General features: G+C 45.3%; 1 protein-coding gene and 1 pseudogene across 2 annotated transcripts in view; one reads left to right on the top strand and one right to left on the bottom strand.

Annotated features, from left to right (window-relative positions):
- SHQ1 (SHQ1, H/ACA ribonucleoprotein assembly factor) overlaps window positions 1-23,305 on the bottom strand; it is a 318,538-nt gene that overhangs the window by 33,058 nt on the left and 262,175 nt on the right. The gene's annotated exons all lie outside the window — the stretch shown is intronic.
- LOC307113643 (isopentenyl-diphosphate Delta-isomerase 1-like) lies at window positions 10,046-10,745 on the top strand (annotated as a pseudogene). The gene has a single exon. The product of its transcript is annotated as an isopentenyl-diphosphate Delta-isomerase 1-like (transcript).

A 23,305-nucleotide genomic window follows, 5' to 3' on the forward strand; every position in this document is an offset into this window, starting at 1 on the left:
AATGAAAATGTCACCAACATGAAAAGAAACCAAGAGGAGATGAAGAACGACATAGCTGAAATAAAGAACACAATGGAAGGCTTAAAGAGTAGAGTAGAAGAGGCTGAGGACCGCATCAGTGAATTAGAAGACAAGGTAGGAAAAAACACACAAACACAGCAGCAACTGGAAAGAAGACTTAAAAAGCAAGAGGAGAGCCTAAGGGAGCTTCGGGACAACGCAAAACGAAACAACCTTCGAATAATAGGGATAAAAGAAGGAGAGGAAGAGAAGCAAGAAATAGAAAACCTGTTAGAAGAAATAATGACAGAAAACTTCCCTGATATTGGCAAGAAAAAAACTATCCAAGTCCAAGAAGTACACAGAGTCCCAAACAAGTTGAACCCCAAAAGACCGACACCAAGACACATCATAATTAAATTGACGAACACCAACGACAAAGCAAGAATCTTAAAGGCTGCCAGAGAGAAACAGAAAGTTACCTACAAGGGATCTCCTATCAGAATATCAACTGATTTCTCAACAGAAACACACCAGACCAGAAGGGAATGGAATGAAATATACAAAGTGATGCAAAACAAGGGACTGAATCCAAGAATACTATACCCAGCAAGGCTATCATTCAAAATTGAAGGTGGAATCAGAAGCTTCACAGACAAAAAAGGGCTAAGAGAGTTCATCACTACCAAACCAGCAATGCAAGAAATGCTAAAGGGGCTGCTGTAAAAAGAAGAAAAACAAAGGCAAGAAGAAACACAAACACTAAGGAAAAATATGTCAACAAACAGATACTTATCAATAATAACAGTAAACGTAAATGGATTAAATGCACCAATCAAAAGACATAGGGTAGCTGAATGGATAAGAAAACATGACCCATATATTTGCTGTCTCCAAGAGACCCACCTTAGAGCAAAAGACTCACACAGACTGAGAGTGAAGGGATGGAAAAACATTTTTCAGGCAAATGGAAATGAGAAAAAAGCTGGGGTTGCAATACTTATATCAGATAAAATAGACCTCAAAGTAAAGGCTTTAATAAGAGATAAGGAAGGCCACTACATAATACTAAAGGGAGCAATCCAGCAAGAAGATATAACTCTGGTAAACGTATATGCACCCAACGCAGGAGCGCCCAAATACATAAAAAATCTGCTGGAAGATATCAAGGGAGAGATCGACATCAATACAATCATAGTAGGGGACTTTAATACACCACTGACATCAATGGATAAATCCTCTGGACAAAAAATCAGCAAAGAAATAGCAATTCTAAATGACACACTAGATCAGATGGACCTAATTGACATCTTCAGAGTATTTCACCCCAAAGCCATGGAATATACGTTCTTCTCAAGTGCACATGGGACATTCTCAAAAATAGACCACGTATTGGGTAACAAGCAAAGTCTCCCCAAATTCAAAAAGATTGAAATCATATCAAGCATTTTCTCAGACCACAATGGCATAATATTAGAAATAAACTACAATAAAAACATTCCAAAAAACTCAAACACTTGGAAACTGAATAGCATGCTACTAAACAATGATTGGGTTATCAATGAGATCAAAGAAGAAATTAAAAACATCCTGGAGACTAATGACAATAAAAACACAACATTGCAAATCCTATGGGACACAATGAAAGCAGTCCTGAGAGGCAAATGTATAGCTCTACAGGCCTACCTCAAAAAACAAGAAAAAATGGTAATAGATCATCTATCTCAACAACTCAAAGAATTAGAAAGGGAGCAACAAGAAAAGCCCACAGTGAGCAGAAGAAAGGAAATAATAAAGATCAGAGCAGAAATAAATGACATAGAGACCAAAAAAACAATACACAAGATCAACAAAACCAAGAGCTGGTTATTTGAAAGGATAAACAAGATTGATGAACCTCTAGCCAGGCTCACCAAGAAACAAAGAGAGAGGACCCAAATAAACAAAATCAGAAATGAAAGAGGTGAAATAACAACTGACCCCACAGAAATACAAAGGAATGTCAAAAAATACTATGAACAACTCTACTCCAACAAACTAGACAACCTGGAGGAAATGGACTCATTCCTAGAAAAACACAACCTTCCAAAACTTACTCAGGAAGAGACTAAAAATCTAAATAGGCTGATAACTATGGAAGAAATAGAAGAAGTTATCAAAAAGCTTCCAGCAAACAAAAGCCCGGGGCCAGACGGCTTCACAGGGGAGTTTTATAAAACATTCAAGGAAGAGCTAAAACCTATCCTCCTCAGACTATTCCAGAAAATTCAAGAAGAAGGAATACTTCCAAGCTCCTTCTATGAAGCCAGCATCACCCTAATACCAAAACCAGGTAAAGATAACACAATGAAGGAGAATTACAGGCCAATATCCCTCATGAACATAGATGCCAAAATCCTCAACAAAATTCTAGCAAATCGAATCCAGCAATACATCAGAAAGATCATACACCACGACCAAGTAGGATTTATCCCTGGGATGCAAGGATGGTACAATATTCGCAAATCAATAAACGTGATACATAACATAAACAAATTGAGAGATAAAAACCATATAGTCATATCAATAGATGCAGAAAAAGCATTTGACAAAATCCAACACCCTTTCTTGATAAAAACTCTCAGCAAGCTGGGAATAGAAGGATCATACCTCAACATAATAAAAGCCATATATGACAAACCCACAGCCAACATCATACTCAATGGGCAAAAACTAAAACCATTTCCCCTAAGAACAGGAACAAGACAGGGATGCCCACTCTCACCACTCCTGTTCAACATAGTGTTGGAAATACTAGCCATTGCAATCAGACAAGAAGAAGAAATAAAAGGCTTCCAAATTGGAAAAGAAGAAGTAAAACTGTCCTTATTTGCAGATGACATGATACTGTACATAGAAAACCCTAAAGACTCCATCAAAAAACTACTAGACTTAATAAATGAATTTGGCAGAGTAGCAGGATACAAAATAAATGCTAAGAAATCTATGGCATTTCTATACACCAATAATGAATTTACAGAAAGAGAGACTAAAAAAGCAATCCCATTTATCATCGCACCAAAAAAATTAAGATACCTAGGAATAAACTTAACTAAGGAGGTAAAAGACCTATATGCAGAAAACTACACAACACTGAAAAAATAGATAGAGGAAGACATAAACAGATGGAAGAACATACCATGTTCATGGATTGGTAGAATCAACATCATCAAAATGTCCATATTACTCAAAGCAATCTATAATTTCAATGTACTTCCCATTAAAATACCAACGGCATACTTCACAGACCTAGAACGAACTATCCAAAAATTCATCTGGAATAAAAAAAGACCCCGAATAGCCACAGCAATCCTGAGAAAGAAGAACAAAGTAGGTGGGATCTCCATACCAGATTTCAAGCTGTATTACAAAGCCACTGTTCTCAAAACAGCCTGGTACTGGTACAAGAACAGACATATAGACCAATGGAATAGAATAGAGAACCCAGAAATCGACCCAAATTAATATTTGACAAAGGAGGCATGAACATACAATGGAGTCAAGACAGTCTCTTCAACAAATGGTGTTGGGAAAATTGGACAGATACATGCAAAAAAATGAAACTAGACCACCATCTTACACCATACACAAAAATAAACTCAAAATGGATCAAGGACTTAAACATAAGACAGGAAACCATAAAAATACTAGAGGAATCTACAGGCAAAAAAATCTCAGACATATGCCAAAAGAACTTCTTTGCTGATACTGCTCCTAGGGCAATGGAAGCTAAAGAGAAAATAAACAAATGGGACTACATCAAAATAAAAAGCTTTTGCACAGCAAAGGAAACCATCAATAAAACAACAAGAAAGCCCACTACATGGGAGAACATATTTGCCAATGATATCAACGATAAGGGTTTAATCTCCAACATTTACAGGGAACTCATGCAGCTTAACAAAAAGAAGATAAACAACCCAATCAAAAAATGGGCAACTGATCTAAATAGACACTTTTCGAAAGAAGACAGAAGGAAGGCCAAGAGACATATGAAAACCTGCTCTAAATCACTAATCATTAGAGAGATGCAAATCAAAACAACAATGCGGTACCATCTCACACCTGTCAAAATGGCCATTATCAACAAGTCAACAAATGACAAGTGCTGCGAAGATGTGGAGAAAAAGGAACCCTCGTGCACTGCTGGTGTGAATGCAGACTGGTGCTGCCACTGTGGAGAACCGTATGGAGTTTCCTTAAAAAACTAAAAATAGAACTCCCATTTGACCCAGTGATCCCACTTCTAGGAATATATCCCAAGAAACCGGAAACATCAATCAGAAAAGATATATGCACCCCTATGTTCATAGCAGCACAATTCACCATAGCTAAGATTTGGAAACAGCCTAAGTGCCCATCAGCAGATGAGTGGATTAAAAAACCGTGGTACATCTACACAATGGAATACTACGCTGCGGTAAAAAAGAAGGAGCTCTTACCATTTGCAACAATATGGATGGAGATGGAGAACATTATGCTTAGTGAAATAAGCCAGGCAGATAAAAATAAATATCACATGATCTCACTCATTTGTGGAATATAATGAACAACATAAACTGATGGGGGGGGGGGGGGAATAGATCCAGAAACAGAGAAACATCAATCAGAACGTCAAACCGCAGGGAAGAAATTGTGAGGTAACCAGAAACCCAAGAATGCCTGAGAACGCCTTTCTAGCCATGCTAGCAATCATCAGATGTACGGTAATTTTACCGGGGAGAAGAGGGTAAGTATTTTGATCTTATGCTCCTGACCCTTCATGGGTAAGACCCCTTACGTGGGCTGATCCTCTGACTAATGTAGTTACCAATAATACCAAACACCCTGGACATCTAGGAGGTCCATGGGTGGGGCAAGAAAGTATAAATACATAGGGGTCCCCACCCAGCTTCCCTTTTGTATGATACGAAATCAAAACAATGCCCCTTTGTGTGTACAATTAAAGAGAGGTTTCTGGCTTGTGTGGACACCAAAGAAAGGGTGTCACTACTATCACTACGTGCCCCCGGTGGAGGTGCAGAAAATGTAACTAAGACCTTGTCTATATAAAAAGAAATGGACAGCCAGTCTGAAAGGGAATTCCTATGGACTAGAACAAAGAATATCCTTACATGATATTATCCTACACTGTCATTAAAAATTATTCCCAGATTTGGATCACCCCCAGTACTTATAATAATTCCTCGCACCCTTGGGGATAAAAAATAAATAAAATAAAAAAAGTCATCTGTTTGGTGCTTGGAGACAAACTTAACACATCTCTTGATACTTTAGAATTACTACAGCATAATATACAATTATCCCAAGCAAACATACAAACTAATTCTTTGAATGTCTGGCAGCAATTTAAAAAGGACATGTAAGGATTTAACCCTTTTCATTGGGTAGAGGGCCTCCTGGGAGGGCACCTGAGCATTCTATATGGGTCCCTCTTACCCTTTAGGTCAAGAGAGACCCTCTTCTCACAATTCAATTGCTCACAGCTGTTGCATGAGCTATCTGTTCATGTCGAGGTTGAAGTCTCGTGATGACTGGTGCCATGGATCTCTCTCTCACCCAGTAGGGCGAACTGAGCCCTCCCTGGAGAAGAAACCCGGGTTCCAAAGATATGTGATCAGTGCTGGGGCCCCGCCAGCAGGCAAGGGGATCCCAAGGCAGGTGCTGGGCATGGAGGCCACGGGGGCATAGGCTACCAAGGAGACAAAACTGAACCTCACGTCACCCTGCTTGGCCCCGGAGGATGGCTGGTTAGCCAGAGACGGGTAAGATTCCTCAAGGAAGGAACAACCTAAGACAGGCACAGTCGCAGAGGGGCCATCAGGAGAGAATTTGGGGATCAACAGAGGTGGGGCACAGACCCTCACCCCCCCAACATTGCAGGGGCCTGAATCCTAGCCCCTTCTGAGGGAGGTCTCCTGCCCCCATGGCTGCTTTGTGCTTCCCATGCCCAGCTCAGATCAGGACCCAGGTGACCGACAGAGACTTGGCCGACAGCAGCTGCCCTCTCACTCCAACAAGAATTGTTTGAGTTGCCTTGTACCCATGGTGTGGGGAAGGGGGTTTACGATATCTAAATCCAGTCTACCACCAGGAATGCTCAGGACCTACTCAAGAAGGCAAATAATCCCTTCCACCAATATTTACAGGGTAAAACAAGATTATTGTTAGAGTAATAAATTTGACAGTAAAATAGTAGTCAAGTTATCAGGCAAATTTAAATTGGCTAGTTGAAACAAGTGAATATTCTAGAAAAATTAATTGTACCAGACAAAAAGGTGTTCCTAAAGAGTCAACTAAAATTTTTATTGGTACTTCATCTCATAATAAAAGTGTGCACCATATAATGAACCTAAAACAGTAATATTATAGTGCAAAAAATTAAAATTTAAAAGCCATCAAGAATACATTATAAAATTTTCAAAAGCCTCCTAACATTTAAATAAAAAAATGAGGGGATAGTAAAGGAATATCATGTAAGGAAAAATATCCTGTAAGTAAATTACATCTAGAAAATTAATACTTTAGAAAATTAATTGTAAGGCTAAAAGCAAGACATCCATGAAAAACACACAAGGTGACAAAACAAGCCAGAGGAAAATCATTTGGGCAAAAATTGAAAAAGGATCCCCAGTCAAATTTATAGAAAATATTCCTTTATTAACCTTTGGTCGAGAATATGTTTGTATATTTTCAGAAAACAACTCCGAGACCATGTGGATTCCAGCAAGAGAGGAATCGACAGGACTACTCCAGCCATGAAGACAGAAGAGAAGCAGTCCAGAGACGGAAGACACTGATGTGGCCTTCCCATACTAGCAGTTAGCAGCTGTGCATCACTGCAGATTGCCCAGGACCAAACCGGACAGAGTCGGACCTGCATTACCACCATTTGTCCACCATCCAGAACTGAAATGTCAGTGCTGACATGTACACATAAGGAACTGTTGGACATTGAAATTGGGTCTCAAAAGAACTGTTGGCCCAGAAAGAAACTCACTACACACTGATTCATTTGCCTGTCACCATAACCATTATTGCTTGTCTCATTTTCAGTTCTTATAAGTGTATTTCTAATAGCACATGATCTCACTCATCTAGGGGAAATAATGAACAACATAGACTGATGAACAAGAACAGACCCAGAAACAAGGAGGCATGGATCAGACTGTCGGGCCTCAGGGGGAGGGTAGGGGAAGGGTGGGGGTAAAGGGGGAGATCAACCAAAGGACTTGCGTGCAGGCATATGAGCCTAACCAGCGGTTAAGGACAACAGGGGGGTGGGGGCATGTGTGGGGAGGGGTGTGGGATGGGAATGGGGGGACGAGGACAAATATGTGATACCTTAATCAATAAAGAAATTTAAAAAAAAAAAGAATTGTGAGAGGATTAACTCAGGGTCAAGGTCACACGAGGAAACACAAGGGTTAGCCCTCAGGGACAATCGGCCTTACTTAAACTAGTGTAAATTGCAGGTAAAAAAAGGAGCAACTTGGAGGCCAAAGGTTGAGATGCCAAACCGAGGAGGTGCCACCGAACTGGCGTCAGTGACTCAGCAGAGCCCCGACCTCTGGGTACCCCATATCAGAAAGACCTCCTGAAAAGTGCTGTGCACATCAAACACTGGCATAGGGAAGCCTATTATCTACCCACAGCTAGTGACTCCCTGCACTGCTGGCATTCCTGAGGAGCAGCCCGGGAGACAAGGGTTCAAGAGCATGCGATTGACTTGGGAGATGAAATAAATAACTAGGGAAGTGGAGAAATGAGACAGGCAAGAGCAGACTGTTAATAAAGGGTGCTATTACTCAGCTGCCAATGTAGCAACTGAAGCCTGAGCCCAGAGGGGTTTTTGCAGATGCTGGAGGCCTGTGGAACCACACTCCTGATGCCCAGCAACTAAGGGTTATGTAAGTAAGATAGGATATGCTTTCAACAGAAAGCCATAGAGAGAGACAAAGACATTTAATAGCAATTATTTACAAGTAATTTTTCACATCAAACAAAACTATTTTTTACTATCTGTTCTTTCTCAGATTTTTTTTTAAATTAAACTTTTTTTAATGATTTCAAAGAGAGGAAGGGAGAGGGAGAGAGGAATAGAAACATCAAATGATGTGAGAGAGTCATTAGTCAGTTGCTGGGGGATAATTCCAGCAGGTCATAAATGCAAGAAGTTCATCAAAAGGTTGGTGGACCTTGAGGCTTCAGCAGGGCTGAAGATACATATTATTGCCTGCTGGAATAGCTGAAAGCATTTCCCAAAAGCTAAACATCTGCACATATTATTGCCTGCTATTGGGACAGCCGAAGGCAGTTCCCCCAACCTGACAATGCCTACTGTATACCAAACCTTACCTTTGATATGTATATCTGCTTTGCTTTCGGGCAATTTGTGTTAATAAAAAGCTAGGGATCCATAGATTTGAGAACTTGGTTACTATAGCTAAGTCTCCTTTGGCCCCCCAAAATGCCTTCCAAATTTATATTTCTAGTCTCTTTATTAATTTACACACAGCCCCTTCTCCAGATTCCTGAACCCTTCTAGATACTGAGAAACACCCCAGCAGTCAGTAGCCTCCTGCATGCTTTTTACTGGGGATGGAGCCCAAAACCCAGGCATGTGCCCTGACTCAGAATCAAACCATGACCTCCTGGTTCATGGGTTGACATTCAAGAACTGAGCTACATGGGCTGGGCTTAATTTTTTTTTCAATTACAGAACAAAAGACTCACATAGGATGAGAGTGAAGGGATGGAAAAAATTCCCATGCAAATGTAAATGGAAAAAAAAACTGGGGTAGCAATACTCATATCTGACAAAATAGACTTCAAAATGAAGACCATCACAAGAGACACTAAATGTCACTATGTAATACTAAAGGGATCAATCCAACAAGAGGATATAACCCTGGTAAAATATATATACTCAATATAGGAGAACATAAATATATTTTTTAAAAAAACAAAAACAAAAACAAAACTTCTGGAGGACTTTAAGGGACAGATCGACAGCAATACAGTCATAGTAGGGAACTTTAACACCCCAATAACTTCACGGGATAGATCTTCAGACAAAAAATCAACAAGGAAACAGTGACACACTGGATCACCTGGATTTAATTGACATTTACAGAACATTTCACCTCAAAGTTGCAGAATATACAGTCTTCTCAGTACACATGGGTCATTCTCAAAGACAGAACACATGTTAGGACACAAACAAGTCTCTATAAGTTCAAGAAGATTGAAATCAGATCACAATGGCATGAAATTAGAAATCAACTACAGAAAAACATTCAAACACATGGAGGCTAAATTGCATGTTATTAAACAATGAATGGATTACCAACGAGACCAAGGAAGAAATAAAAAAATTCTTGGAAACAAATGAAGATGAACACACAACAACCCAGAATCTATGGGACACAGCAAAAGCAGTTCTGAGAGGGAAGTTCATACGAAAAGCCTACCTCAAAAAAACAATAAAAATTAATAATAAACTATTTAACCCTACAGCTTAAAGAATTAGAAAGAGAACAATAAGAAAAGCCCAGAGTAAGTAGAAAGAAGAAAATAATAAAGATTAGAGCAGAAATAGATGACATAGAGACTAAAAAAAAAAATACAAAAGATCAATGAAGCCAAGAGCTGGTTCTTTGAAAAGATAAACAGGATTGATGAACCTTTAGCAGACTCATCAAGAAACAAAAATAAAGGACCCAAATCAATAAAATCAGAAATTATAGTGATGAAGTAACAACTGACACCACATAAATACCAAGGATTGTAAGAAAATACTATGAACAACTATATACCAGCAAGCTGGACAACCTGGATGAAATGGACAAATTCCTAGAAAAATACAATTGCCCAAAACTGAACCAGGAAGAATCAGAAAACCTGGATAAGCCAATGACAACCGAGGAAATAAAAGCAGTAATCAAAAAACTCCCAGAGGGCGGTGCACCTCAGGATTCTAGGACAGATCAGACATTCTGTAACAATGCCTGAAATCAACGCCGGCAACCTCGATAAGCAACAGGTTCAGCTCCTGGCAGAGATGCGTATTCTTATTGATGAAAATGACAATAAAATTGGGGCTGAGACCAAAAAGAATTGTCACCTGAATGAAAACATCGAGCTTTCAGTGTCTTCTTATTCAGCACTGAAAATAAGCTCCTGCTACAGCCGAGATCAGATGCTCAGATCACCTGTGCAGGTCGTCTTACCAGTGCTGGTGGTGGTCATCCCATCAGTAACCCAGGAGAGCTGGAAGAAAGGGGAGCAGCTGGAGGAAGGCGAGCAGCTGGAGGAAGGCGAGCAGCTGGAGGAAGGTGAGCAGCACGGAGGCGTTTAAAGGCTGAATTGGGAATTCCCATGGCACAGGTTCCTCCAGAAGAAATTAATTATCGGACTCGATTTCACTACAAAGCTCAGTCTGATAGTATCTGGGGAGAACATGAAATTGATTACATTTTGTTTGTGAGAAAGAACGTGACTTTGGATCCAGACCTCAATGAGATTAAAAGCTATCGCTATGGGTCAAAGGAACAGGTGAAAAAAATGCTGAAAAAGGCAGCCAGCGGCAAAATTAAGACAACTCCATGATTTCAATGTATTGCAGAGGCTCTTCTCTTTACATGGGGGATAATTTACATAATTTGAATCAGTTTGCTGACCTTAAAAAAATTCACAGAATGTGAATGTGGAGATGAATGATTAGTAAAGTACTAAAAAACATCTTTACTTAGTAAACTTAAAATGATTTTTTAAAAATTGGGCTCCCCATTAGAATTCTCATTGGATACATTGATACTTTACAACCTGCATTTGTGTTGAAAAGACGCTGACAATTCTTACTTGTATCACACACCCCACATATATGCACTCTTATTTGTAAAGGATATTTATAAAAGATTATTTTTAAAAAGCAAATCAACCAAACTGAGCCTGTCTAAACAGTCCTGACAAATGTGAACAAATAAGCGAAGCTCTTTATTTTCGAGGTTGCACATTTTCAGAACCTGTCGAGCACGTTATTTGCCAGCTGCTTTACATATCATTAAGGTGTTACCATAGTCCAGAAAAATGTGCAACAGAAGCTGTTTGCTTAGCTACTTCTGAACAGCTCAGATTAACGTTCCATATTAAGATATTAAACTCGGGGAGCAGGTCCATGGTATCTACATGGTGTGTGTCCTGATTTCTGTCAAAGTCTGTGTTCTCAGAATTATAGGGGACAGACGGGCTACTTGTGAAATGGAAAGTGGGTCATACTCTACCACAGGGCCTCTTACCACTGGTTCTGTTAACATTTGGGCTGGGTAATTCTTTGTTGTGGGGGTTCATCCTAGGCATTAAAGGGCATTTAGCAGCAAAACAAACAAACAAAAAGCTCCAAGTAAACAAAAGCCCTGGTCTGGACGGCTGCACAGGGGGGTTAGCCAAACATCCAAAGAATAACTAGCACCTCTCCTCCTCAGACTGTTCCAAACATCCAGAACACTTCCAAGCTCCTTCTATGAAGCCAGCATCACCCTAACTCCAAAACCAGATAAAGACACTATGAAGAAAAAGAACTACAGGCCAATATCCCTGATGAACACAGATGCTAAAATCCTCAACAAAATATTAGCAAATCAGATCCAGCAACATATTAAAAACTCATACACCATGACCAAGTGGGATATATTCTAGAGATACACGGCTGGTACAATATTCACAAATCAATTAACATGATACATCACATAAACAAACTGAGAGACAAAAATCACATGATCATATCAATAGACACAGAAAAAAGCAATTGACAAAATCCAACACCCATTTTTATAAAAACTCTCAGCTAAGTTGGAATAGAGGGATCATATTTCAACATGATAAAGGCCATATGTGACAAACCTACAGTGAACATCATACTCAATGGGAAAAACAAAAACAAAAACAAAAACAAAAACATTTCCCTAAGAACAGGAACAAGACAGGGATGCCCACTCTCACCACTCCTGTTCGACATAGTACTGAAAGGTCTAGCCACAGTGATCAGACAAGAAGAAATAAAAGGCATCCATATTGGAAAGGAGGAAGTAAAACTGTCATTATTCATAGATGACATGGTATTATACATAGTAAACCTAAAGACTCTACCAAAGAACTACTAGACTTAATAAATAAAATCAGCAATGTAACAGGATAAAAAATTAACACCCAGAAATCAATGGCATTTTTATACCAATAATAAATTCTCAGAAAGAGAAACTAAAAGAAATCCAATTTACCATTGCAACAAAAAAATAAGATACCTAGGAATAAACTTAACCAAGGAGTTAAAAGACTTGTACTCAGAAAACTAGAGGACATTGAAGAAAGAGATAGAGGAAGACATAAACAAGAGGAAGAATATAGCATGCTCATGGATTGATAGAATAAACATCATTAAAATGTCCAAGGGAACCCTCGTGCACTGCTGGTGGGAATGAATACTCCAAAATTTTATATGGAACCTAAAAAGACCCCAAATAGCCACAGTGATCCTGAGAAAGAAGATCAAAGTTGGAGGGATCACAATACCAGATATCAACCTATATTACAAAGCCACTGTTCTCAAAACAGCCTGGTACTGGCACAAGAACAGGCATATACTAGTAGATCAATGGAACAGAACAGAGACCCCAAAATCAACTCAAGCCATTACGCTCCATTAATATTTGACAAAGGAGGCAAGAATATACAATGGAGTAAAGACAGTTTCTTCAATAAATGGTATTGGGAAAATTGAACAGGTATATGCAAAAAAAATGAAACTACACCACCAACTTACACCATACACAAGAATAAACTCAATATGGATAAAAGACTTAAATGTAAGTCATGAAACCATAAAAATCATAGAAGAAGCCAAAATCTCAGACATCTCTTGTAGCAATATGTTTGCTGATATTTATTCTACAGCAAGGGAAACAGAAGAGAAAATAAACAAATGGGACTACATGAAAATAAAAAGCTTCTTCACAGCAAAAGAAACCATCAACAAAATGAAAAGAGAGCCCACTTTATGGGAGAACATATTTGGCAATGATACATCTGATAAAGGGTTAATTTCCAAAATATATAAGGAACTCATACAACTTAACAAAAGAAATACAAACAATCCAATTAAAAAATGGGCAAAGGACCTAAATAGACACTTTTCCAAAGTGGAAATGGCCAAGAGACAGACATATGAAAAAAATGCTCAAAGTTACTGATCATCCAAGAGATGCAAATTAAAACAATAATGAGGTACCACCTCACACCTGTCAACAAATCAACAAATGACAAGTGCTGGCAAGGATGTGGAGAAAAGGGAACCCTCATGCACTGCTGATGGGAATGCAGACTGGTGCAGCCACTGTGGAAAACAGTGTGGAGTTTCCTCAAAAAATTAATAATGGAGCTGCCATTTGACCCAGTGATCCCACTTCTAGAAATATATCCTAAGAAACTCTAAACACCAATCAGAAAGAAGGTATGCACCCTTATGTTCATAGCAGCACAATTTACAATAGCTAAGATCTGGAAACAGCCCAAGTGCCCATCAGTAGATGACTGGATAAAAAAAAACTGTGGTACGTCTACACAATGGAATACTATGCAGCAGTAAAAAGGGTCTCTTATCCTTTGGTACAGCTTGGAGGGATCTGGAAATTATAATGCTAAGTGAAATAAGTCAGTCAGAGAAAGATAAGTACCATGTGATCTCACTCATATGTGGAATCTAATGAACAAAATAAACTGATGATCAACATAGATCCAGAGACATGGAACAGACTGTGGGATCTCAGAGGGAAGGTAGGGGTGGGTGGAGGGTGGGTGGAAAGAGATCAACCAAAGAATTTTCATGCATACATGCATAACCCATGGACACAGACAATATGGTAGTGACGGCCTGCAGGGGACAGGGGTGAGGGCAGGCTAGAAGGAATCAATGGGGAAGAACAGGGACATACCAGTATGTAACACTTTAAAGAATAAAGATTTTTTTTAATGAGAGAAAACTTTTTAAAAAAGTATTTTATGTGATATAATTATTACTACCACGGCTTTTAAAAATTATATTAAACTAGAAGCCTAGTGCACGAAATTCGTGCACGGAGGGGGGTTGGCCCTCAGCCCAGCCTGTACCCTCTCCAATCTGGGACCTCTGGAGGGATGTCCGACTGCCCACCGGGATCGGGCCTAAACGGGCAGTCGGACATCCCTCTCACAATCCAGGACTGCTGGCTCCCAACTGCTCGCCTGCCTGCCTTCCTGATTGCCCCTAACCGCTTCTGCCTGCCAGCCTGATCACTCCCTAACCACTCTGCTGCCAGCCTGTTTGCCCCCAACTTCCCTCCTCTGCCGGCCTGGTCACCCCTAACTGCCCTCTCCTGCAGGGTTGATCACCTTCAACTGCCCTCCCTTGTAGGCCGGGTCCCTCTCAACTGCCCTCCCCTGCTGGCCATCTTGTGGTGGCCATATTGTGTCCACATGGGGGCAGGATCTTTGACCACATGGAGGCAGACATATTGTGTGTTGGAGTGATGGTCAATCTGCATATTACTCTTTTATTACATAGGATAGAGGCCTGGTGCAGGAGTGGGGGCCAGCTGGTTTGCCCTGAAGGGTGTCCCGGATCATGTGGGGTTTCCCTTGGGGTGTGGGGCGGCCTGAGCGAGGGGCCTGTGGTGGTTTGCAGGCCGGCCACGCCCCCTGGCAACCCAAGCGGAGGCCCTGGTATCTGGAATTTATTTTCCTTCTACAATTGAAACTTTGTAGCCTGGAGCGGAGCCAAGCCTGCTGCTCCCTCAGCGGCTGGCAGCCATTTCTGTTGCAGTTAATTCACCTTCTATAATTGAAACTTTGTAGCCTTAAGCGGGTGGGCCCGGCCAGGGTATGCGGAAAGCTTTGCTTCCCCTGTTGCCAGGGGCAATCCTGGCCTGCTCTCTCAAGCTCCGTTCTGCCGCCATTCTGTTTGAATTTGTTTACCTTCTATAATTGAAACTTTGTTGCTTGAGTGGAGGCTAGGCCTGGCAAAGGCAGGCGGAAAGCTTGGCTTGCTCTGTTACCTGGGAACCTTGCTCTCTGTGGCTGTAGCCATCTTGGTTGGGTTAATTTGCATAGTTGCTCTGATTTGTTGTGGGCGTGGCTTGTGGGCGTGTCGAGGGTATGGTCAATTTGCATATTACCTTTTTATTAGGTAGGATAAAATATCTCTTTCCATCCCTTTATTTCCCGTCTCTGTGTATCCTTTTTTCTGAGGTGGGTCTTTTGTAGACAGCATATACATGAGCATTTTTTTCTTATCCATTTATCTACCTTTTGTCTTGTCTTTTGATTTAAACACTTAATCCATTTACATTTAAAGTGATTGTTGATAGGTATGTAGTTATTGCCATTTTATTATACATACTAGAGGCCTGGTGCATGGAATTCGTGCACGGGGGGGGGGGGGTGTCTGTCAGCCCAGCCTGCACATCCCTCTCACAATCCAGGACTGCTGACTCCCAACTGCTCACCTGCCTGCCTTCCTGATTGCCCCTAACCGCTTCTGCCTGCCAGCCTGATCACCCCCTAACTACTCCCCTGCCAGCCTGTTTGCCCCTAACTGCCCTCCCCTGCAGTCCTGGTCCCCCCTAACTGCTCTCCCCTGCAGGCCTGGGTCCCTCCCAACTGCCCTTCCCTGCAGGCCTGGGTCCCCCCTAACTTCCCTCCTCTGCCGGCTTGGTCACCCCTAACTGCCCTCCCCTGCAGGCTTGATTGCCTCCAACTGCCCTCCCTTGCAGGCCTGGTCCCTCCCAACTGCCCTTCCCTGCTGGCCATCTTGTGGTGGCCATCTTGTGTCCACATGGGGGCAGGATCTTTGACCACATAGGGGCAGCCATCTTGTGTGTTGGAGTGATGGTCAATCTGCATATTACTCTTTTATTAGATAGGATAGAGGCCTGGTGCATGGGTGGGGGCCAGCTGGTTTGCCCTGAAGCGTGTCCCAGATCAGGGTGGGGGTTCCCTTAGGACATGGGGCGGCCTGGGCGAGGGGCCTGTGGTGGTTTACAGGCCAACCATGGCCCCTGGCAACCCAAGCGGAGGCCCTGGTATCTGGGGTTTATTTATCTTCTACAATTGAAACTTTGTAGCCTGGAGCGGAGCCAAGCCTCTTGCTTGCTCTGTGGTGGCAGCCATTTCTGTTGGGATTTATGTATCTTCTATCATTGAAACTTTGTAGCCTTGAGTGGAGGCCTAGGCCGGCAAGGGCAGGCAGAAAGCTTGGCTTCCTCCATTGCCTGGGAAACCGAAGCCTGCCTCCTGCTCTTTGTGGCCGTAGCCATCTTGGTTGGGTTTATTTGCATATCTGCTCCTGATTGGCTGGTGGGCATGGCTTGTGGGTTAGCAAAGTGATGGTTAATTTGCATATTGCTCTTTTATTAGATAGGGTTTTCTTTCTTTCTCTTTCTTTCTTTCTTTCTTTCTTTCTTTCTTTCTTTCTTTCTTTCTTCTTTCTTTCTTTCTTTCTTCATACAGAAGTCCCTTTAGCATTTCTTTTAATACTATTTTGGCATTGATAAACTCCTTTGGTTCTTTGGGGGGTGGATCTGGGAAACTTTTTATTTCTTCTTCAGTTTTAAATAATAATCTTTCTGGGTAGAGTAGTCCTAGGTGTGGGTCATTGATGAACACTGAATATTTCCTACCAAGTCCTTCCAGCCTGAAATGTTTCTGCCGAGAAATCAGCTGACAGTGTATGGGGCACCTTGTAAGAAACTGTCTTTCTCTTGCTGCTTGTAAGATTCTCTTTGTCTTTAACAATTGCCATATTAATTAAGATGTGTCTTAGTGTGAGCCTCTTTGGTTTCATCTTGTTTGGAACCCTCTGTGTTTCCCGGACTTGTGTGTCTTTTTCCTTTACCAGGTTAGGCAAGTTTTCAGTCATTACTTCTTCAAATAGGTTTTCAATCCCTTGCTCTCTCCTCCTTCTTGTACTCCTGTCATGTGGATATTTTTACATTTAATGTTGTCCCAGAGGTCCCTTAAACTATCCTCAGTTTTTAAAATTCTCTTTTCCTTTTGCTGCTCTGATTGGGTGTTATCTGCTACCTTATCTTCCAAATCACATTCCTGCTTCATCCAATCTGCTCTTTATTCCCTTCATTGTATTCCTCATTTCTTGTGGTTTCTACGTTCTTTTCATGCTTACTATCTCTTTGTTGAAGTTCTCACTGAGTTCATTCATTTTTCCCCTAGGTTCCCTGAGCATCCTCATAGCCATTGTTTGAACTCTGTATTTTGTCGATTGCTTGCCTCTATTTCATTCAGTTCTTTTTCTAGGGATTTCTTCTGTTATTTCACTTGGGGCATGTTTGCTGGTCTCCCATTTTGGCTGCCTCTGTGTTGGTTCAGTGTACTGGGTAGATCTGTATGTTGGTAAGGCGGCCCTGAGTGGTAGGTGTCCTGAGAGGCACCGGGGTGCAATCTGTCTGACCCCCTGAGCTGGGTGTTTTAGGAATGACCTGTGGGGGGTATCTGAGGCCCTGGTGCAGCAGAATCGTGATGGCTGTGTCCCCGCCCGTGGCTGGGCTGACACGCAGGCGGACTGGCTATGAGGCTTGCCCTCAGCCACAGTGATGAGCTCCTCTGCGGGACTGACCTCCTGGGGGCAATAGGCTGCAGTGCGGTCTGGTTGCGGGTGTGGCCCCCTTGGGGTGGGCGTCTTTTGGAGCTAACCAGGTATGAAGCTGGCCACGGGGTGTGCTGATTTGGGGGTCTCTTAGGGGGCACTCTGGTGTAGGTCAATGTCACGTGCTGCCCGAGACTGGCTGGCTACCTGCTAGGTGCTGCAGAGCAATCCACGGTTGGTGGCTGCCTTTCCTGGGCCTGGTGCACACGGAGGAGGCCAAGCTGCGCTCCAAGGCCAGCTTCCATCAGCACCAAGCCGACAGGTCAGCAAAAGGCCCAAGGCCCCAGGCGCCCGCTTCCGCCTGCCAGCTGCTGGCAGACTCAGCCACTGGAGAGTCTGGTGGGACAGAGTGATGTTGAGGCAGGGTCTCAGTGAGCCAGCAGGCCGGGGCAATGGAGTTCACCAGGTTGATACCAATTCCAACTTGACACCCGGGCTGGGTTTGAGGCCACTCAGTACAAGTCTCCAGACACACCAAGGCCAGCCGCCACCTGCCAGGACCTTTGTGGTCAGGGTGAGGCCATAGAGTGCATGGAGCTGAAACAGATATGCTTTGGCCGTGGTGGTGAGGGCTGCGCGGGGAACCAGTGCGCCCGGCAGGGAGTGTGAGGACAAGTTCCCCTCTTCCCAGGCCACATACACAGCCACTCCCGGTGTCTCTGGCACCCCTGAGTCAGCCCGATTTCCTCTAAGTTTTTCAAGAAAGACTCTAACCCAGGCCCAGGCCGGCCTCCGCCAGCAAGCAGAGCTTGGAGGGGTGGGGTCTCGGGGCTGCCATGACGACAGGGGGCAAGCTGTTTTGTGAGGGCTGGTCCCACAGAGCTGGGGTCTCTGTAGAGGCCTCTGGTGCCAGCCTGTGCCCTAGCAGGCGTGCCATTTCTGGAGCTGGTTGGGTGGTGCCCCTTTGTGATCTGAAGGCGGCCACCAGGTAGACCCAGCCACTGGAGAGTCTCTGGTGGGACAGAGTGATGTTGAGGCAGGGATCTCAGTGACCCAGCAGGGCGGGGCAATGGAGTTCACCAGGTTGATACCGTAGTCAGTGACGGGGCTCTGCAGCCCCCTAGGAGGGTAAGGTCTGTGCAGCCTCCGGCAGAGGCCATTCGTGCCGATCTTGGGGCCCAATATGAACTGAGCGCAGCCACCACTTTTGCTGGGCTCATGGCCACTTAGTTGAAGCGATGCATCAACGATGAGGGAGAATCATTGATCCGCTGCCTCCTGCACGCCCCACACTAGGAAGTGAGCCTGCAACCAGGGCATGTGCCCTGACTGGGAATCGAACTGTGACCTCCTGGTTCATAGGTCAACGCTCAACCACTGAGCCACGCTGGCTGGGGTCAGGCTTCTTTTATTATGAGAGAAATGTTAGTATCTTTTAAAATCACTGTTATTGTTATTTTTGGTCTCTATCAAGAAACTAAAGGCATTCAATTAAAAAGAAAAGGAAAGGAAGAAGAGAACTAAAGGAATCCCGTAGTGTTGCTGTGGACTCGACTGAGGCCATTGGTGCAGAGCTCCTGGTCCAGTGTCCGGGCCACAGTGAGTTCACATCGTCAGTCACGGGTCAGGTATTCATGTTGTCTTAGCTCAGGCTGCTACAGGGAAGCAGCACAGACTGTGTGGCTTACACACCAGATATTAATTTATCACAGGCTGAGGCTGGGAAGTCAGGGTCAGGTGCTGGATGTCTAATTCCTGGTGAAATTAGACTCCTCTTTCTGGCTGGCAGACAGCCGCCTTCTCACAGGTCCTCCCCAGAGAGAGAAGGGGAGGCTCTGGTCTTTCTTCCTTTCCTCATAAGGACACCAATCTCCTCACTGGCCACAGTCTAATCACCGCATCTAAAATGAATGATCTCCCAAAGGCCTCACATCCAAATCATCATGTCTTCAACCTATGAATTTGCTTGACATCAGTCTATCCTATATAATAAAACCATAATATGCAAATTGGCCGAACGGCAGAACAACTGGTCACTATGACATGCACTGACCACCAGGGGGCAGACGCTCAACACAGGAGCTGCCCCCTGGTGGCCAGTGCACTCCCACGGGGGGAGCGCCACTCAGCCAGAAGCCGGGCTCATGGCTGGCGAGCTCAGCGGCAGTGGCGGGAGCCTCTCCCACCTCTGTGGCAGAGCTAAGCCGTCAGTCGGACATCCCCTGAGGGCTCCTGGACTTCAAGAGGGTGCAGGCCAGGCTGAGGGACCCCCCGCCCCAGTGCACAAATTTCATGCACTGGGCCTCTAGTAACATGTATGAATCCTACCACAGTGTTAATGACAGCCTATGTGCTTCTGTTAGGTTAGCATAAACAGGAAACCTCCTGAATGACAGTGCAGAGTCCTGAGGCTGAATAAGGGAAGGTCAGGATACCGAAGAACTGGAAGTCCAGTGTGATTTGAGAGCTGGAGATCGTACCTACACACTGTTCTCCCTGCAGCATTCAGATGGGAAGGTCAGCTATGCATCAAGGCCACTCCTGACTCCTGAGAGTAAAACCACATCAGCTGATTCAGAAAAGATGACCTTGAACAATGAAAACAATGGTCAAACCACAAATCCATCTTGTGTTTCATTCACAGCAGCAATTCAACAAGACTGTCCGGAGTGCTTGCTGTGTGCCAGGCTGCACCTAGGCCTTGTCTCCGAGTGAAGCAGTCAGGCAAGCAGGAGCAAGGACACATTCAAATGGCAGCTCTGAGAAGAGTTTAACAGAAAGCTCATGTGCAGAGGTGTGGGCAAGACACAGAGGAACCAGGAAGAGTGCACACCTGCAGTCAGTGACAGGGGCTGTTAGCACCGCCCTCCGACCTGAAGCCATGAGGAGACACAGCAGCCACCAGCGCCTGGAGAGAGGGTGATCGGGCAGGAGCCAGGGCCTTGGTATCAGGACACACCCACCCCAGGTTGCCCTTCTGGGACTGAGCCAGCTTCCCTCCCCTCCTGCACCAAACTCATGTTTTCCACAGGCTGAGACCTTCCAGAAACCAGAAAGTAGTGCAGCCCATGCCCACGGCCCATTCAGGTCGGCCTCCAGACATCGCAGGTGAGGTGGGTAGAGAGTGACGCTGGAAGGGCCATGCCTTTTCTTTTCATCTCAACAACCACCTTAGAGATAGATGCTGCTATTACCTCTATTTTACAGATGAGAAAACTGAGGCCCAGAGACAGAGATTAAACCATTTACACATTTTAAACATAATTTTGTGAAGATGTACAAAATACTTGGATTCTCAAAAATGAACTGGTGAGCTCCTGTTACCCAAGCGATTCAAAATCACGTATTTCTATCGAAACGTGAACAGGTCCATGTTATGGCTTAACAGAGGAGACAGCTCACACCTCTCAGATGCACCTCTGATTGTGTGTCTTACTTTGAAGAAGCAGACGCTTAATGAGATTGAACCAGGTGACCTCCAGGACATAAGGAACACGCAGTGTCCAGGGATCCCTGTGAGGACTCAGGCAGCCACGGCCACAGCTGGAACAGATGTGCTGTGTCTGTTCCCACAAGTGCAAGTACCCAGGGTGGTCTACGGGCTCACCAATGAGCTGTGAAAGCACCATTACAAATCAGATCTAAGGGGCCAAGAGCCCTCGTCTCGGCTCTCCACTTCGCCCTACTATGGAGTCTCGGTCAGCTTAATCAACTTCTCTGGGCCTGTGATGGCCACCCCTGAGCTGCCTGCCTGGCTCAAGCTTAACCTGCCTGTCATCCTTGATTCCTCCCGAGAGCGAGCCCACCTGCAAAATAGATCCAAGTCCACGGTCTCCCTCACGTCCCTGAGGGCACACCTGTCTGAACAGCCATCACAGAGGAGGCAAGTGCACATGAGCCCATGGTGAGCAGCTGTCTGAGTCTGCCGGTTCCTGAATTGGGAGGGAGGGAGGGAGGGAGGGACCCAGACTCTGAGGAAGCTGCCCCAGCCCCCCCACCCCCCACCCCCCACCCCCAGCAGGAGCTCTGCGCACCTGCCTATGCCTCTCAGCCAGGAGGACTCCACTCTGCCCGGTCCATTCCGCTCACCGCGGCGCTGAGCCTCGCCTGCTCCCCTTCGGGACTCTGCCCCGTCCTGTCTGCAGATGGCCCTTGTGGCTGAGTCCTCGGTGCCCTCAGACCTTAGCTCAGCAAGGCCTGTAAACAGGGCTGGGGCTCTGCCCCCGGGTTCCTTTTATTCCTCACACTGATCGCTGCTGGAGACTATCTTGTCCGCTGATAACTGCGCCTGAACTAGAACGTGTCCTTCAGACGTGCAGGGAAGCAACCTGTCTAATTACCTGTGTCCGGACCCTGGAATCGTGCCTGACACATAATGAACAATCAATGAATATCCGATGAATGAAAGAATGAGTTTAAAAAAGGAAGGGAAGCCCCCCGCCCCCCTCCCGTGGCTCAGTGGTTGGGGCCACCTGTGAGCCAGGCCAGACTGGAGTCCCTCTCAGGGCACAGCCCGGTGGCCGGCTCCATCCCCAGGACCAATGGATGATTCTCTCACCATTGATGTTTCTCTCTCTCTCCCTCTCCTTCTCCTCTGAAATCAATAAAAACATATTTTTAAAAACAAGGACGGGAAGGGGGAGGGGGGCACATTCCTCGGGTGATTACAGACTCCAGAGAACTTTCTCAGAACCTTCACACCGGGGCTGTCACTCAGGCCCGGGACGGTGCGGACAGGGAGCCAGGCCGCCGGCTGCTCCCCGCTGAGCCGCCTGCGCCCGGCCCGGCGCTGGCTCCGCGCAGACGCAGACCCGGGTTTGCAGCTGGTTCTGTCGGCAAACCCGGGCTTTGCTTTTCTTTTCTGGGAAAAGACAAAACACAGAGACACTCACACCGCAGCTCACAGACCAAAAGGCTCTTGAAAAACTGCGTCTTCGGGGCGGGGGGGGGGGGGGGCTCCTCAGCCCGCAGCCCCCCCAGCTGCTCGGCGGGAGGAGGGGGAGGGGTGATCAGCTTCCTTCCTCCTCACCGCTCCCCGCGCTGGCACTCGAGAGGGGGGCTGGCCGTGAAGTCCGCCGTTCCTCCCGGGAAGCAGCGGCCCGCCCCGCCCTGAGCGTCTGCTGAGCCGGTGTGGCCGCCGGGCGCCGAGGGCTGGCGCCGCTCCTTCCGGGAGTTCCCGCTGCTTTTCGCCGACGGGCAGGCCCGCGGCCGGGCAAAGCGCGCCCCGCGCCCCGGGAGGGGAGGCCCCGGAGGGGAGGGGAGGCCCGGGGCGCCCCGGGACGGGAGGGGAGGGGGGCTGCTGGGAGCCGCCGGCGGAAACCCGGGCAGCGTGTCCGGCTCTGCCTTAGCTCGCGGCCCCGGGGCGGCTTGGTCACTGTCCTCCATTTCACCGACGGAGAAACGGGCCCGGGCGGCTGGTGACGCCCAAGGCCACGGACCGCCCTGGGGAGGCCGCGCTGGTTCAAAACCCCACATCGTGAGTCCCGGGCCCCTCAGTCCAGGCCCCCCTCCCATTGGACTGTCTGGGTTGGGGTGTGGAGTGATGGCCGAAAAGCTAAGCTCTGTACCCCGGGAGCCTCCACCGGGAACAACGGGGTGTTTGCCGAGCAGTGCAGCGCCCGCTGGGCCTGG

The sequence above is a fragment of the Cnephaeus nilssonii genome (assembly GCF_951640355.1).
Source record: "Cnephaeus nilssonii genome assembly, chromosome: 17".
Lineage (NCBI taxonomy): Eukaryota > Metazoa > Chordata > Mammalia > Chiroptera > Vespertilionidae > Cnephaeus > Cnephaeus nilssonii.